Source organism: Idiotropiscis lumnitzeri, chromosome 4 (genome assembly GCF_059441095.1).
Source record: "Idiotropiscis lumnitzeri isolate Australia: NSW breed Sydney's pygmy pipehorse chromosome 4, RoL_Ilum_1.0, whole genome shotgun sequence".
NCBI lineage: Eukaryota > Metazoa > Chordata > Actinopteri > Syngnathiformes > Syngnathidae > Idiotropiscis > Idiotropiscis lumnitzeri.
Window position 1 is genome coordinate 8,555,709 of NC_142394.1, and position 19,062 is coordinate 8,574,770.

The window sequence follows — 19,062 nt, forward strand, 5'->3', positions numbered from 1 at the left end:
AAAGGTAACAAAGCCATTTCCAAGGCCGTGGGGCTCTGGCGAACCATTGTCAGAGCCATTATTCACTAATGGAGAAAACTGGTAACAGTGGCGAACCTTCAGTGGTCGACCAACTGAGATTACTTCAAGAGTGGGCCGACGACTCCTATATATATATATATATATATATATTCATTTGACTTGGGTTTCACATCAAAAGGTGAATGTCTGACAAAAGTTCAGAAGCCCAGCTTTTATTTTCATGGTATTTACGTCTCGATGTGTTGACCAACTCAGGACAGAGCATCTTTTGTTCTTATATGCAGTACACAACAGTGTGTACTCATGGAAATCATGAACATTTGTTGGTAACCCCAAACAATTTGAACAGTTGGATATATATTCGATAAAAACAATAATAAAATAAAATGTTTTGCTATTCTCGTCAATGAATGTGAATGTTGAGGGTTGACTGTATATTTTAAGCTTCATGCCGCATCTTCCGCTGTTTCCAAACCAGTGTTTGTGGACATCACTGAGCTAATTTGGGTTTCCTGTGGCGGCGAGACGGCTCATGTTGTTCTTCCTGCTCATTAGCATCCCGTTTGATAGCCTGCCGACGCTCTTTTCCGTAGAAGGTGGGCTAATTGCGCTGGCCGACTAACCTGCGAGTTAATAACATCTCTCCCTTCCGGGCGGCATCATTACCAGATGTACGCCTCATTAAAATGAAATTAGGATTTAACAAGTGCGCCTCGCCACTGCCCGTTATTTCGTCGTCCACCAATGAATACGTCAATCGCCCCTTCTTCTTTGTCTCGTTTCTGTCAGTGAAGCAAGGCCATATTCAATAGTTATCGGCCAGATTCTCCGATGTGCAGGAGTCAGAAATGGTGCGCGGCATTCTCCCGTTCATTCAAATGTGTCATTTGCGCACTCTCATGCCAGGCACGCACACTAGGTGGAGCAACTCTAAAACGTTGCCGTTTCCGTCACAGCTGGTCCTGCGCCCCTGCTGCGTGCATTTTCCCATGGACGTAAACACTTCCTCTTCGCACTTCAGAGACTGTAGTAAATCCAGTGCCCTGTGAAGGTGAAACATCTTTTTGCAAATTCTGATTCAGTTAACTGTCAGGTGATAGTACGGCAATGGCTGCCTTGTGCTGACGGTGCAGGACGCATCTTGCCCTTAACGCTCACCTACGCTCACCGACTGCCCACAGCTGTAATGTGACCCTTGCCCAAAAGCCAGAAATGTTTCAGTGGGGTGATTGCTTGCGCCATTCTTTATCATAGACGCTACATTCAGGCTTTCATGATATAAAATTTAAACATAACCGGAAAAATGCCCGTCACACTCATAATAAACAGAAACAATAGATAAAAATAGCCAACACGGTCACTTCCTCTCCAGACTTGACAACACACTCATGTATCGATGTTCAATGAGTTTGTTGCAAATGATATGAACATTTTTAAAAAAACATCTTCTTTCAATACTACAGCAACCAAAAGATCAAGTATGGGGTCCTTTTTATTGTATATACACATTCAATAAAATAGATCACTCAATTTTTTTCATGCTAGTTGACTGTGTATTCTTAGTGTATTCTTGTGTGCGATTTGCCAGGATTTTAAAGGCGCACAATTCAGTTGCAGGAATTATGTATTTTGCAAAGCGAACGCTGATCATTTGTAGGTATGTACCGCGCCTCCAAAGTAACGCTACAAAAATGACACCCATTGTCATAATTCTTTTTTGCATGCTGTGATCAGTGTCTTATTCATTCAAATCATACATAAAATGCACAATTGCACAAAAAGTTCTTAATTCTTCACAATTCTTCAATGTTTCTTTGTACTTTAGTTCCTGCTTGTAGTTTGTGAATGATATGATAAACAATGACTTGTGTGCCATGTTGTTTGCTTGCGATGATGTGAAGGTAATGCTTTTGACTGTAAGAATCGAACGTGCTGTACTTAAGAGAGATTCTTTTCAAATTTGCATTCGGCTCTGGATATCACATTTTCTTTAACCGGGCAGTTAATATAAGTCACTCTTATTAAGTGGTCAAAGAATACTGCGTTCATGTGAAAATGGCAGAAAAAAACAATCACAGATTTCCAAATTTTTCCCTTGGGTTGGTGGTGTCCAGAGAAGTGGCCGGGACGTAACAAGAAGTGGCCATGACCACACCTGGCCACGACGTAGCTGCGCCCTTGCTAGCGCATTACTCCGATATATGACATTACATTTGTTAACTATTTTCTTCACCTGTGAGGAGCTTTTCTGTTTCTATCATGCTGCTTGCGGCATGGAGATTTTTTTTTTGGAATGCGCAGGACTCTCTCTTTTAAAATAGTTGAAGTCAGAATGGTGCAATAGTGAGTTAGATATTGAGTCAATTCTTTCCATTTGCTTCTAAGTTGGTCGTCAAATACGTTAGAGTGTCTCGCCTGGTCTGTGTTGCAAGGAAGCTTGGAAACAACTGAGCTATCCCTTTTTTATTGATGTCCAAACATAAGCACAGTATAGCGATTCAATTACTTTTATTGAATTTATTTCATATTGAATAAAAAAAGAAAAAACGCACAAGTGTAGTTGTGTGTGAGACGGAGAAGTGTGCACATCTCACTGACGATGACACATGATACAGACGGTACGTTCATATTGTGTATTACATTTTTTCAATTGTAAATGCAAGACATTTACAAGCATCACGCAAACTCTATGCAAAATGATTAATAGCCAATCTCAAACTTCAATGAGTTATGTCTTTTTGGTGCTTGCACACAAATTCAACTGGTCAGAATGTGCGGCGGTGTAAGAGGAAAAAAAAAGGTGAATCTACCAACGGAAGCATATGGCTTTATAAGAAATAAGACCGTATTTGAGGGCACAATTTTGCATCGGGCTAAAGTGGGTACGAGGTTGTCAGCCCCATCACTGACAAATCATCAGCCATCTTTTGGTGAAATCATGCTTCTGAATAGTTGCCCTCTGCAGTGATGAATGCGCAACTTTGACATCAAGATAAAAGCTTTGGAATGGTTGTTTACCGTCGAGAGTGATACGCAATTTTGCATCACACATCCAAGCAAAAAGAGCAGTTGCCTGATGCTGATGTTTTTATCATTTACACGCATGATACAAACAGCTCACTGTCCACTGTAGAGACTCAGCTGTCAACGTAGTTGTCATCAGTTAATACATTCAGAAGAAATCCGTGTTTGAACATTTGGTCACCATGGTTACTGATGCATGAGTTTAATATTCCTTATAGAGGAGATATATGCATTTAAAAAGCTGCCCACTGTAGTGATTTAGGTTCAGTCGTCGTAGTGTATGCGAGACAACCTTTACATCAAGACTGATTTCTATAGAAAAATAATATTTTAAAGAGTTGTTCACTTTCGTTATTGATGCACATCTTTCTCATCAACGTATAAAATGACAATCAAAACAAATTTCTGTATATGCTTTTTAACCGCTGTTGACTGTATTGACTGAAACTAAACTTTAATATCAACACTCCCACATATAGAAGAAATCAACTTTTGAATATGCACGACCTTTACTGTATCTTTTGCACAACTTTGACATCAAGACTTAAACATTTAGAAGATTTTGACCATGGTCAATTTGTGGTGATGTTTTCGAGAGCCGCACAAGGCAAAAATGATGCGCATTCTCTTGCCGCATGATTAAACATCATGTTGCTTTCACTTCGCCTCTCTTTCCTCACTCAGTCTTGTGGTTCATATGCCTTTTCTGGCCAGTAGTCGAGTATATATCCCTCTGCTTTCATGCTCTTTCCCCGGAAACCCTCTTCTCTCGAGTCAAAACATCCAAATGCGAAGCTTTGATTCACCCCCCACCCCTCCACCTTAAGAACGGGGTTGTCGATAATTGCCTGGTAAAGAAAACGCCAGCGTGGCTTCTCACCCTGCCATAAAAGTGCGGGATACTTTTTTTTTTTTTTTTAACTCTGTGTGAAGGATCACATTATGTGCCACGATCAGTGCCGCGGGAGAACATCAAACACAGTCGGAGGGGGAGAAAAAAAAAAAACTTTCCAGAGGAGATAGACGCGGGCCAATTTCACAAGTGGCTTTTTATTGGTTGATTGCACAGAGGCCAAGTTGTTATCTAAATCCTCAAACTACATGGGGGCCAAGCGGGAGAAAAGCCTCGCGGCTGTCTGGGAGTGGGGGTGGTGGTGTAGGGGGATATGTGAGCTTACCCACAAGGAGAAAGAAGACCCACGAAAATGTTTACAACCGCTTTCTTTTTTTGTATAGCGAGGAAACATAAAAGTGGTAGTCACAGAGTCAAATGCGAACATACTGCCACTTCACGGAGATTTCTGGTCTCGTTCTCTCTTGGAGACAGATTTTGAAAATTACATCAATGTTTGTGCTTAAAGAATAAAATAGCTTTTGAATAACTGCCACAGTAGTGACGGATGGACATTTCATATCCAGACTCACCCGTATAGAATATGAATGCTTTTGAATAGCAGTATGCTGTAGTGACTGATCGGCAATTTTGACATCAAGGGCTCTATATTCGTACACAGCGCAAAATTGACGCATGTTTATTTTCTTCCTCGGGCAAGTCCAGTTTACCGTGTTTGAGAATTTGTCAGACCGCGAGCGAAGGCAAACAGAGCATTTCTGCCCCTGCGCATCTGACAACATGGTAACAGAAAGTGGACTGGATTTGACTTCATGTCACACACAGACAGGAACAATCAGGATGGAAGTGCCCTCTTAACAGCAGATCCGCTGATATGTGATTGCATTGGCCAATTTTCCATCAGCCACCCGTGGAAGTCTGCTTGCAGTCCCTTACGGGCGTACTTTGGGCGCTTCGATCATCTTTATGGACACTATCGGGTCAATTTCTGTTTCGGCAATGTCAAGGACTGGACGGACTTCAAAGGGAATGAGAGGAGCTACTTTGATTGGCCAGGAAGTCAGCTGTGTTCACCCCCTGAACAGCGCAAACGCCTTTCGTCCTATGCGGTCGTCTACAAAAATACCAAAGGGGGGAAAACTCCTCCCATGCGCACAGTTAGACTGCGCTTTGCACTATTCTTGCGCCCGGCACCAAAATAGGGCCCCATGTGTCAAACGTAGCATTGGCTGCAATCTACCAATGACTGATTTAATTTCTCATTTTCCTAATGACTTCACAGAGGAGTGAGCGAGGGGGGGTGCGGCTAATTAGCTGGTAAATAGTTTCGAGTCCAATACGAGTGCTGGTTGTCCACTGTGTCGGTGTGTGGGGGTGTGTTTGTGTGGGTGTGTGTGTGTGTGTGTGTGTGTGTGTGTGTGTGCATGTGCCTGGCAGGAGGAGAGGCGATGATGTGCAAACTGACCCATGATTGCTCCACTCAAGCGGCTCCAATTAGAGAAAAGTGAACTGACTTGTGTGGAGTTTAGAGAGCTGAAGTTTACCTCACCGTGGGCGGTAAACGCGCCCTCTGGACTCAGTCGAGTATGATTAGCTGCCAGCTTTCAATTGTTCAATTCAATAACATTCAAAACACTTTTTTTTCTCGACTGGGGGGCAGTGTGTGAGTGCGTGTGTGTGTGTCTATCTATCTATCGATCTCTGAAGAATGGTGTTTTGAATGTTCTCGATTTTATTATTTATATATCAAGTTGTTGAACATAATAAAATCATTTGCATCTATTTTTTAAGTAGATGTATAGACTATTTAAGAACTGTACCTGGATTTTTATTATTTTAATTCATGCAAATTCTTGACAAAATTAAATGGAGTGAATTCAAAACACAGGGCGGCACGGTGGGCGACTGGTTAGCACGATGGCCTCGCAGTGAGAGACAGCATCGGGCGTGGGTTCGATCCCGGCTCCGGCCATCCTGTGTGGAGTTTGCATGTTCTCCCCGTGCCTGTGTGGGTTTCCTCCGGGTACTCCGGTTTCCTCCCACATTCCAAAAACTTGCATGGCAGGCCGATTGAACACTCTAAAAATTGCCCCTAGGTATGAGTGTGAGCGCGAATGGTTGTTCGTCTCTGTGTGCCCTGCAATTGGCTGGCAACCAGTTCAGGGTGTCCCCCGCCTACTGCCCGAAGATAGCTGGGATAGGCTCCAGCACCCCCGCGACCCTAGTGAGGAGAAGCGGTACAGATGATGGATGGATGAATTCAAAACACCGTTTTTTGTTTTTTTTTTCCAATGTGCCTATTTTCTTGTTGTTTGGTGACACTGGATTTGGGGGAAGTTAACTCAAAACTTTTCAATTTAATTCACTTGCGTACTGCAATCCAGAAAATCAGAAACTGTGTTTTTCTGTGACCTTGCACTTGTAGTTTTCTTCGTAGATTGCATGTGTGCACTCCATTAAACGCAATGAGTAACATGCTTGCAGCAATTGACTCGCAACAAGATGGAATTTTTGGTCAGTGTATGGATCAGCAGCTTCAGGGGTCACTAAGTCTCCCCCCCAGCAGTGCATAAATGGGCTTCCGCTTGGTGAAAGATGAGCCTTGATTAATCTGTGTTAATTAGCAATGAACACGCTCGATTGAGCTCTTTTGTGCGCATATGATAGCCTTTGGTTTACAGTCAGACTCGTGATCTGCGAGCTAATCCAGCGTTTCATTGTTTGAAAAAAAATAGATTAGATTACAGGCAAGGGTTTACAAATTTGGGCTGGGGTGAGGGGAGAATAAAACATGACAATGAAATTTGCGAGCAAGACAGGCCAAAGTTGCCAAAATGGAGATTGGTTACAGAGCAGTTTGTACCGTATTAGTGGCGTTGTTTAAACGACTGTGAGCCCTGCTTTGCGCTCATACAATATAAATGTTAACGCACCATTATATTTACATTGAGGAGACGCCATTGCTTTTTATCGGGCCATTTAAGCGTGCCACACTGCTCTCTGGAGAAGGTGCGCTAAATAGGACACAGGTGGCAAGTGGTCAGGATGGATGCTGCATTGATACAGATGCATTCGTGAATCATTTTCTCTGCAAATAAAACACCTTCCCTCCTATAAACATGTTCTTTACTAACATGACTCAATTCATTGCAAGGGCATGTTCCACTTGAAAAAATAACTGCCTTGCCTCATATAATCACATGTTTTTATAATTGCCATGTCCCAACACAGCATCCACAAACAATGAATGTCTTTCCCCAAATTAATGTTATTTTCTAACAAACACCATGACCCATTTCAGTGCCAGGCATCCCATACACATTAGAAAATAATTCCCTTGCCTCAAAGAATCACATCAATGTAAAATACCACACCTTACATGATCACCAGGTGAGTTGTCTGATTAGAAAATTAAATACATTGTCTGAGTAATGACAATGAAATTTTTTAATACCATGCCTCAATTGACAGCCAGTTACAGTCCAAAAATAAATGCCTTGCCTCAAATAAAATAGTTCGACTGTAACACAGCACCTCAGCTATGTTGTACCATCCACTAGCAAAAGACAGACCCATGCACGACCACAATTCCTTGATTCTAGTTTGATGGTGTCCTTCCACACAGGCACAACCATCTTGGTCATCATCATCATATCTTATCGCTCCATACTGATAGCCATTGACGAGCGGTGTTATTTGCTAGCTTAAGGTCATTGTCTGTGCACGGGCTGCTCAGGCGACAATCCTGGAGAATGTGGGCCATCGTTTGGTTGGGGTTTCCGCACGGGCAGTCAGCGCTGTTCTTGAGGCCCCACTTGACTAGGTTATCCCCAGTCTTTCCAACCTTGGCTCGTGCGCGGTTGAGCGTGGCCCAGTGACGTCTTGGGAGGTCTTTTCCCGCAGACAGGCTCTCGCAGATGTCGGGTAGAGCCTCGTTTGGGTTGTCGCTATCGGTACGTCTCCAGGTTCTGAGTCGGAAGCTTGGGGCTGTCGTCGCGCCGAGTCCGTCGATAGTGACGAAGCTCTTCCTAGACACGAGGCGCCTCTGCTCCTCCTGGTGTCCATGTAGTGGATGGCGTGGATCTTTTTGCTGCCTATCCCTCTCTGCCTTTGAGATTGCAAGGCGGCGGATGTTGGGCATCTTGGTAACTAGACCATATCGGTGCTCATTAATCACAGGAGCCCGACTTATATTTAGAAAATGATTAAACATGAGTGACCATCTGTACCCTGACCACCAACGAGCAACTCTACTCTGCTGCAAATCTCCATTCCACTGCATAAACATGTCATATGATTAGAATAATAATATCGGGGCTCTCTTCACAATGCTGGTGGCGTAATGAGGCCGCATAGACTTACACTTTAAGGGGATGAGCCAGCCGGGATGGTCGATTTTTCAAGAAGAAGCTCTATTAAAGTATATTTTTAAGCAGGAAATGACATTAGCTTGCATTTTCAATGTTATCAATTTGTTTTGGAAAAATCAATACAAAGCTAGCGCCTTGAATAAAGCCTCCTGGAAATGAGCAATATGGCCACACTGCCCTCATCTTCCTCCATGTCTGGGTGGGAGTTATGTCAGGGACCGATCACAATTTGTCCATTCAAAGTCATTGTAAATATGTCACAAATAATGTTAAAATAACGGGACCAACCAGCCCCAAAATGTAAGTGGACATCTTTACCACAAAACGATGAGTATTTCCATGGCTGACTCAAAAAACGGAAATGAGCACCTTACGTTTACTTTCTGTCATGTCATTTCTGTTTTCTTTAATAAGTCAAGATACGCGATTACTGAAGTCAACAAGGGCAATATTGCAGAATTTTCTGACAACCCTCTCTCATTTTTAAAAAAGATCTCTTGAAACGCTAACAAATCTGGTTAGTGCAGCAAAACTTGCAATATGTACGCTAAACCCGCTTCCTTGCAAACTTTTTAAAGAATTGTTTAGTGTGTTTGAATTGTCTTAAAAAATGTTATAAGTGCAGGACCCTCTATGTCAAATATCATTAATTTATCACTCACTTGTCGATTAACAGCAGCTTTTAAGACTGATCCAGAGAGCCAGAAAGATGTCCGCAGGTTCTGGAGCGTCCAGTGCTCTGGAATGCCTTACCCACGGATATTAGTGGTGCCACTTCAGTAGAAATGTTTAAAACGTAACTAAGACTTATTTACATTACTCTGCATTTAGTTGAACTATTTGTTGGCCTGTTTATAGCCGCTTCCATTTTCTTTTCTGGCCCGTTTTCCCGGACTTGGGAATTAGGTGATGGTGGAAGTCGTTGATCGGATTCTTCAGCAACTGACTGGTACAAGACTAGATAGAGATTGACCACATCCTCGGAGGCGCTGCAATGGAGATTTTGGCAACTGGGCAGCGCTTTGTTTGATTTACTTCCACATTATTTCAACTAAGATTGTATCGCATCATAATGTGTTAAATGTTGCCCACTCAGCATCCATTGCAGCCTGGTCATCCTGGAAGGGGATTCCCCCATCTGTGGTCCCTTTATCAAGGTTTCTAATTTCTCCCTAGATGTTTTTTTTTTTTGTTTTTTGTTTTGTTTTGTTTTTCCTTGCCCTCCTGAGGCTTAAGATCAGGGGATGTCGTTAATATTTGTCAACTGTGGGCATGTGAAGCCCTTTGAGACTTTCTTAAGTGATATAAATCAACTTGACTTGACAAAGACAAAAACACAAAAGGTGAATTTGTAAATCGTGAACAGAAAATATGTGATGGATTATTGTATACAAGTCAAAGCTATTATTCTTATTATAATTATTGTTCATTTTAGTGTTTAATCACTGGCATGCAAGTGATTAAAAAAAAAATCAGGGGTCCATCTACTATTTGCACATTTTTGCTATCCGCAGCATTTCTTGGTCCTTAACCTCTATGAGCTTTTGACTAGAGCACAAAAACAGTGAATAGGAGAATTTTCCCAGCAAAACACAGAGAATAGGGTTCTCAAAAACCTCCACAAAAGTGTACATTTGTAAACGTTGAATCACAAATGGGTGGGTTTATTTTACTTCAAACATTGCCAGTACAGATCATATTTTTATGAAAACGGTAAGTAAACCGTCTCTTTCCTTTTTCTCTCAAATCCCAACCAATGCTTTTCCCAGAATAAGACAAATATATCCAACCCTACAAGCAGTTCAAAAGAAAAGAAAGCAGCTCCAATGCGACCTACCAGCGTATCTCCAAGAGGCCGCACCAATGTCCACCTGGTACGAGATGTGGCCTAAGCACCTGCGGGACATCGCTCCATCTCCTTCCCACATTCATACTTCTCATTAATGCTTTTTTGTGCTCGTGAGCCGCTCGCTCCACTCGCTCGCTAGCTCTCATCCTACCGCTCGCTCTCTTTCTCTCTCCCCTCACTGAATCAATAGATCTGACCTCTCAACCTGCTGCTCAAAGCCAATAAATTCCTTTCAGCTTCGCAGCTTGTAGCCAAAGACAACAAAGCCTGACGCCAACTTTATCAGCCCCAGTAGCAGCGAGCGTGCTTTTCTGTGTGCTTCTGTGTGTGTATTTTTCTCTCAAATCAACTTCGTTTATCCGAACGCTTTAGTATGGCCCAATATAATCTTGAGGCTTTAGTGTGATAAACAATTTAGGTAGTCTGGGGAAAGGTATGTGTTCTTTATGTGCTGAAAGCCTTATTTAGCTACATGAGAGAGAGAGAGTGAAAGAGAGAGATTCATGTTGAGTAATCAAATTTCGCCACCATGAACAGCAAACACGCAATTACAGAAACTCAAACGTTTTATTGGGTCACACGTCTGTCAAGTAGGTCCAAATTTGGTAGCATCCAAACAATTATTTCAAAACGGCTGACTAGCTGCATCTTTTCAGGTATGGTTTCTAAAGAGTTTTTTTGTGGGTCTCCTGACGAAGACTTGATATATTTGTTCAGTACGCTCAATTTCTTATTGCTTGGTGAAACTGGCTTTAGGGTCTAAATTTTCAAATGAGTATAAATAGCTAAAATTTAATAGAGTTTTCAAACCAAAATGGCTTAATTCCTGTGTTTCAAGCACGGGTCGCCCAAGCATCCCTGAGACTTTTTTGTGGGTCTATTTTATTATTGACGGCACATATCTATCCTCTAAATTTGCAGTGGCAGGAAACTGGCTATTGGGGCTAATGTTTTTTTTTAATTAGTCTGAATGGCCAAACTAGCCCTAAAGTGACCACTTCAAACCAAAATGTCTGACATCCTGTTTCTTTATAGGTCGAAATTCTTGAGAGTTTTTTTTTGTGAGTCAAATTATGATAGAAATGCCTACCGAATTACATGGAAGCATGTGAAAATGGCTTTGTGGGCTGATTGTTAAAAATATTCCAGTGGATTCTTCCTCGCCAATTTTCAGGGGGCTAACACCTGCCACTCCTCTTTTGTACACCTGTGAATGTAAAAATGGAAATTTGACATGTTGGAACTTTTAAAAGCCTCCATTGAATTGTACTCTTCAAACTTATCTTGTGTCTTTTCAAGTATGGCTACTCAACACCTTTTTTTGTGGCTCTAATGATGTTAGATAATACCTTTTTTTTTTTGTATCGGAAAGCCCTAAAAAATGCCATCAAACGCTACAAAATGTTTCCATTTGAATGATTTCAAACAGGGTCACCTTCACTATCATCTAATGTGAAACAATATAACAGTCTTGTTGATTAATTACAGATGGGTTCATATCTATAATTGCAGCACCTGTCATCCGACAAACTAAACTTTACAACATTAAAAAACAAAAGCAGAAAGCGAGGTAAATGTGACACACAGGAAAGACAAATCAAAGCAGCCGATGACAGAGATTTGACAGTTTTTATTGCTCGCTCTTATCAGCCTCTCAATATGGCGGCCCTCACGGGATTATGAGTCGCACGAGGATCACAAAGCCTTATTGGATATCGATCAGGTCATGTGATTCACAGTTGTCATAAAGCAGCGGTGGGATAAAACAGATCCACGTAGGTGGCAAATGATTGCCAGCATGATCGTCATCCTGATTCTTGTCTGATAGGTCGCTTGTCTAGCTTGGGAAAAGATGTGGAAATTGTTTCTTCTCATGTTTGTCCTCGCAATCATGAAGACAAATTATTTAATCTGGGTTTAATATTCACGCTGAGTCTCCTCTGCAGAATTTAGTGAAATGTTTTAAAATGACGCTAAAACAGCTGACTTCCTGTGTCATTTTGGGCATGGTTCCTTGAGACTATTTTGGAGGTGTACTAATTATAGACACATGCATTGAATTTCATGTTGCCAAATAAAACTGGCTTCGGTGTCAGCTTTTTGTGTGTTCAGTCATCAAGCTTACATCCTATTTATCCATCCTCACCCAATGACATGAAATCAATTCAGCCTCATCCATTTGTCTACTATATCTTTCCAATCTGAAAGTAATTGTACACAATATTGAGGCCAATGTGATGACAAGAGAGCTGCTTCAATCAAAATAGCATTCTTTATGTATTTTTAGGCACAGATTTCAGGTATGATTCCTTGAATTTTTTTAAATGGGTCTACTCATGAAAGACAAGCCTAAAAAAACTCAAGTTGCTAAGTGGGCTGAATTTTCCAAAGAGTCTGGATCTAGAGCTAGGTAGATATAGGTTGGCAGGGATAATTGGATAGGTTGTTTATAAGTATACTGTAGGGTTTGTTCGAAAGACTAGGTAATTGTAGGCACACTATAAATAGGTAGGGTAGGTATTTTGGTATGTGTAGTTTGTTGGAAGGAATAGGAAAGTGTTTGTATATGCTAAGTAAAGGAAGTAAAATACTTGGATATACAGATAGGTAGGAAGATATGGGGAAGGAGTTGTACCTTTGTGAACACTGCGGTCAAATCATCAGGTAGTGAAGTGACACTGATTAAAACATAATTGAGCATCCTTTGCAGGACTCACTGGATGAATTACAAGAGACTATTTGTAAGGTATTAAAACAGAGGGAACCAAAATAGCCAATCGCGTTATTCATCACAATGACAAGCGAGCGGCACGCAGGAGAAACAAACGCACGGCACACTATTCCTCCTCAGCGTCGGTGTCACATCCATATATTAACACAGAGAGAGCGTCCAGGCTTGGGCGACAAAACATGGCCTTCATCTAAATTTAGTTGTGTGATTAATTATCCAAGCGTGATACTGATGAATAATTCATCAAGAGCTTGCCGGGTGGTCTCTGTGTATCTTTTTTCTTATACTGTGCAACATGAATGAGGCTTGTTGACTTTGAATGGCTCGCTTGTCACATGTAATAGCTATTGGCTGCATTCAGTCAAATAGGCAGGATGTGCGTGGGCGTCGCCCGTGGGCGTGTGCGTAACAATGTTGATTATGGAAAATGTAAAAAAAAAAAAAATGCTGTAGTTGAGTGAAATGAAAATCAACATTCTTATTATTATTGCCTCAAGTACAAACACTGTAACATCACTGGACCTATGCCCGGCAGATTGGGATTTAGGTAGGTAGAGAGTTTTATATATATATATATATATATATATATATATATATATTGCTTAATTTGCGAAAAATGAATAAGCAGCCTCCAAGATATGTTTTTGGAGTCCAGATTACGGAGTTCAGGTGGTTGTGAGCTCCAAAGAGCTGTCTCCCACTGTGGACAGACAGGCAGAAGGAATGGTGAGGTGGAGGGAGTATGAAGATCTGAAGGAGTGAGCGGGTGTAGCAGTGTGAAGTAGGTCCAAAATATATGGTTGGGAGCAGGTAATTAATGGTCTTGAAAGTGCAGATAAGTATTATATATTGGATACATGCCGGACAGAGAGCCAGTAGAGACTGGACCGATGTGTTTGGAGGAGAGCAACAGAGATCAGAAGTTGTAATTTTTAAAGAGACTTAAGGGAGAGAGCATGCAAAAGAGAGTTGCAGTAATCCAGGCGGCAAACGACAAGGCTATGAACAAGGATGACAGTATAGATTTAAAATTTCCCATGACAGTGTCACTGCTCTGTCTATGAAGTAGTAACTGACACCCATGACGGTGATTAGCTGTCATTCTAAAGACAGTCGGTTTTGTGTAGAGTACTGTATACATACATTGTAGTATGACAAACAATTGTAGCATGTGTGAATCCAGAGGATTTCACGAGCTTTAAGATGCTTTGTGGAGTTGAGTCTTTGCCATGAATGTTTGCTTTTGATAAGCCACTACCCTGTCGCTAATGCCGGCGAGTAGTCATTAACTCGGTCGCGCTGGTGGCATCTCGCCAATTTGAGCCAATCGTTCGTCTATGCGTCCTGACAATGATGACTAACTGTCTGCTTGACTTATTGACTTGGCTGCCTGCAGCTCAGTGAAGCGTATCATCTTTTCAGAGGTGACGATGTCTCCTGGATATTTCTCCAATGTAATTAAAAGCCATTGAATTTATCTTTTGCTTAATCACATGCACTGACAGCTGTCAAGAACAACTCATTAAAGTGCATAGAAAAGGAGATTTGTAGGTTTACAGTCGCTATATAGGTATAGGTAAATAGGTAGGCAGGCTGGTCTCAGTTGGTAAGTAAATATTTGTTTAATACTGTTTTAGTTTCAATGTTTGCAAACACTATCAAGGAGGTAGAGCACTCGCCCACTCTGTAAAGAGTTGCCGCACATGTACCGCTGCAGGACAATTATTATTTAAAAAACCTTGAAAAACCCAATAAAGAACCTTATTTAAATAAATTAAAACTTACATTGGGAGTTCAGCTACCTGAACCTTTCTTGCTACCTGCCGGTGAGTGGAATGATATGTCACGCTGGCCTAGTTTGGAGTTTCCCATAATTACGTAGTTTGTGGACATGTTCGGATGTTTTTTTTTTTCCATCAACCAGCTGAAAATTGCAACTACTGTGTCCTGAAGACAGACGTTTTGCCTGGTCAAAGACAGGTGCAAAAATCTTAGTGTTATTAGACATAGGTTTGTGTTAATCAGAAGACTGGATGTATACTGACAGCTAACTGCACATGCATGGCAGTGGAAGTACATTGAAATTTTAATTTGTCAGTGAACTATCAAATGAAATTATCGCCTGGGCACTTAAACTGCCTTGCAAAAATTCTGAAAGGATTATTTAGCTGATAAACATGCAGTAGATGTACCTCACATTTGTGTGAGTTGAATGATTTTTATGATTTTATTTACCAGCTACAACCGTTAGATTAAGTAGATTCTACTCATGAACACCAATGTCTCAACAAAATCACAAATACAAATTAACTATGATGATTGTGCCACATTTCAGTTTCATTTATTGTTATCAGCCTTGGCTCATGTTGTAGCCATGCTGCAGCTATCATGTTTAAGGTAGACATGTCTGAAATCCAAACTATTGATAAGATTTTTTTTTTTCAAGCTTTCTTTTTTGTACTTGCAAATTGTCTTTGAGTATTTGCAGTATCTGAGGGAGCTGTACATTTAACAGGTACAGGTGGTTGATCATCCGTACAAAAATATATATAAATTATTATAAATTATTTATATAAAATATATTATGAATTATTTATTTACTTTTAGCCGAGTGAACTATATTTTATTATATCACGTGTGTGTGATTTTTTTTAAATTTTGCCATTGTTTCACATGTGCAGGAAGAGTTAGCCGACTTCACGCACAAAATAATAAATGCCTGACTGTACATATGAATTGTTTCTCTCGTGCTATATAGCTGGCATTTTCACACAGGTGTTTCTTTCACTAATTGAACATCATGTTGCTCTTTTATAACAGAGTAAAACTTAACAAGGTGGATTTTCAAGCACTTCCCAGATAGGAAGTGAGCCCTGCAAAGACGAGCATTTTTTAATTTCCTCCTCAGTCCAATTCTAACGTCGTAAAGCTTGTAGCCATAACTTTCGCCATTTTTTCTTAAAGAGGTGTTCACCAGCAGAAGTTCTATAAAACGTTAAAGCGCTGTGTGTATTCTTTCTGTACTGACAGAGAGAGGGCCATTGTTTTGTAGTTACCACAAAGACGCAGTTTTATGCCTACGTCACTTGAAACTCATCTATAGGTAAAAACGATATGTCAGTAGTTTAAGGTCACTACTGTATTTTAAGGTAAGTATAGAGAAGTGCTTCTCAAATAGGTGTTGCTAGGTAGGGCAGGTCGCTGCTATTTATGGGTGGGTAGAAAGGGAGGTAGGCATAAATCCAGGGTTCATCGGGTGATGGCTGGTCTGGGTAGGTAAATATTGGTAGGGTAGCTTTTGATGAGTACAGGTAGGTACAATATCGATAAATAGCAGAAGTTGGCATGTCAGTACACTTTGTCATTCATCAATCGCCAGCGGCCGGGCCAGCCATTCATTATCGTCAGTCTGTCATTATTTTAAAACTGTAATCGTTACTTTGTCATCGTTATTTTGACCACACTTCAATGTTCGCGGTTCAATCGCTATTTTACAGTTCCTTAGCGCTATTTGAGGACAATCCGAGCTTCTTCTTCTACGCCGTCACATCGGCGACAGCCAATCGGCGTCTACTCGCTGTGTCATCCAAATTCACAGCACAAGTGGTGCATCTACCCCAGTAAAGAACCACGGCTCGTACTGTGAAAACTAAAAAAATAAATAAATTAAAAAATATTCTATAGTATTCGTAATCAGTATTTGCAAACATCTCTCTTGAAAACCAGTACTAGATAAATCAAAGATAATAAAAGTCCATCACACAACATGATGCTATTTTCTCTCCAGCAGTCTGTCTTACTCTACATCTGGCATAGGAAATATTTACAAAATATTGTTGAAAGAAATAATGTCACCAAGATTTAATAGAAAACCACAATCGTAACGGTTTATATGCAAATCAATACACATATGTACATAAAATATTGGACTATAATTATTCTGCTTGATTCTTATTCAACAAATGCAATATTAATCAGATTATCATGTTTAGACTAGTGAGGAGCCAAAACATATTGCAAAGAAATTTTTTGACTTGACTTCCGCTTTAATGTAAAATTTATGTACACTGTAAATATATACACAGTGTATGTACAATTAATGAGGCGTAAAACATGATCCGACATGTCACATGGAAGCTCACCACGCATTAAAATCAATAGACACATAGCCACGGGAGCAAGTCCACATGTGGGGACAAAAGAATGATCGCGAGTTCCAATTTGATCACAAACAGCGTCAACGGCGAAAGCACGACGGTGCTTGCGAAGCCAGGGCTCAATCATGGCCGCACGCCGCTTTGATTTCTTTCATAATGACCCCTTTTCTTTTTCCAAGGGTTCTCATTAAGGCGTCGTGTGGCGGGCGCAGCCAAAACAGCAGCACAACGCCAGTCCTGCTCTGAGGTTTGCTGCTGAGATCACTGGGTCGTGATAGGAAGGAGCTTCTTTGAAATGAAATCTGGCAGGAGGCACAACGACTCGGAGACGGAGGATCCTCTGGTACCCAATTACAGTGCAGATGGCGTGAATAGGTTTCAGGCTGGAGCATTAATGACTGAATGGCCGGCGTCAGGGTTAAAACCTCTTAAAAGCTAATTAAAATGATCACTCATCATCGTGTATCCCCGAGAAAGGAGGATTTACAAGGAACTAATTGCTTTGTGCTGCGCGAGTAAATACAGTAGATCACAACAGCCATCTCCTTCAAGAAATACATTTTAGGATTGATTTATCATTTTTACTAGTAATTAATTTAAATATTCAATTAGGCTTTTTTTTTTTAATTGCATTGTAGGCTGTTAAGCAGAGACGGAAACTTTAGCATATTTTGGCTGTTTGTCTGTCATCCGTGACCTGGGCACTGTCATCGTCCCTCTGACATTTATTCGTAAAAATAATCAGCTTCAGTCCCAGTCTATCTGCTTCGGCACCAAAAAACAAAAGCAAAAAAAAAAAAAAACCGGCATGAGAGAGAGGAGAACGGCAGAAGTTTCCTAATTATTGCTGGGGCTTCCAGTCTTGGAGGAACACAAGACAGCCAGCTTTCTTTACCGGCATGGATTGAATTGTTTACAACTGTTTAAGTGTCAACCAGGATAGCATTTAGCAGCCAACACAACCACTTTCGGTCCTCCGGCTGACTGGCGATGCCTAAACCTTTCACGGAGTACGAGTGCTCCTCCTCTTGTCGGCTTGAAGCAAAGTGAAGTCACTCTCTTCCGCATACAAACACGGTAAACACGCACAAGACAAGTGGCGCGTCGTGATATTTCACATTCGGTCTGAAGTTGTGTATCAGCGGATTAGACGTGCAAGACAGACTGCGCATGTTTATGTCAGTGAAATGGGTATCCGTGTGTACTTAACCCGGTTCGGGACGATTAAATGGGGGGACGGAAACCCACTTGCAACGTTGCTTTGTCCGTCCTTTTTAAAATAAAACTTCTCATCCTCTGTCCCTGAAATGGGCGGCGTTCCAGGACGAACGGACCTCTTCATAACTGGGACGGAATGCCCATCTCTGCTGTTAATTTTGTATTGTCAATGCAGATGTCGCCTACCAGTAGTCGTAGAGATAACACTTGAGATAGTAAAGTTTGTAGTAGTGCAGAGATAGTGACTTGAAAGTGTTGGGGTGCTGACAATTTTTATGAATAAGGCAGGAGGGGTTAAGACCGGAATCGGACCGAGATAGCAGCCGGAGGGCGGAGGACTGACCACCAAAAAAAGGCTCTGGTATCAGTAGTAATAACAATAGTAGAAGTAGTAGCAGTAATGGAGTAATTGTCGTAGGAGAAGAAGCAAAAATACACATAGCAGTGGTAGGAGAACTAGTATTTGCAGTAATAGTAATAGATGTAGTGGAAGTGGTCTTTAGTAGTAGTAATAGTAGCAACTGGTAATAGTGGTAATGCAATCGTCGTAGTAAGGCAAGGCGACTGCTTTTTAGATATAGCACATTTCGTACACAAGCCAACTCAATGTGCGTCAGACAGGCAAAGACAACAGCTGCAAGCATGAGCAAAGGCAGTAAACGACATTCAGAAGCAAAGCAGAGAAAACAAAAGTAACATGCAAAAATTACTAGAAAGTGCATTTTAGTTGTTGTCGTAGTAGCAGTGTTTGCAGTTGTAATTGTGGTAGAAGTCATTGTCGTAATCGTACAATTAGAAGTAGGAGCAATCGTAGTAGTTGTGGTGTCGGTAGAAGTAAT

At 41.1% G+C, this 19,062-nt stretch overlaps 1 protein-coding gene across 3 annotated transcripts in view; it reads right to left on the reverse strand.

The window, feature by feature from the left end:
* LOC148338014 (leucine-rich repeat and immunoglobulin-like domain-containing nogo receptor-interacting protein 2) overlaps window positions 1-19,062 on the reverse strand; it is a 125,872-nt gene that overhangs the window by 12,652 nt on the left and 94,158 nt on the right. Inside the window, exon 1 of one of the 3 annotated variants that reach the window (XM_088294808.1) lies at window positions 10,106-10,215. The exons of the other annotated variants lie outside the window; for them this stretch is intronic. The gene's annotated coding sequence lies outside the window, so the exon portion shown is untranslated. Of the gene's footprint in view, window positions 1-10,105; window positions 10,216-19,062 lie in introns of those variants that run through there. 3 annotated transcript variants of the gene reach the window in all.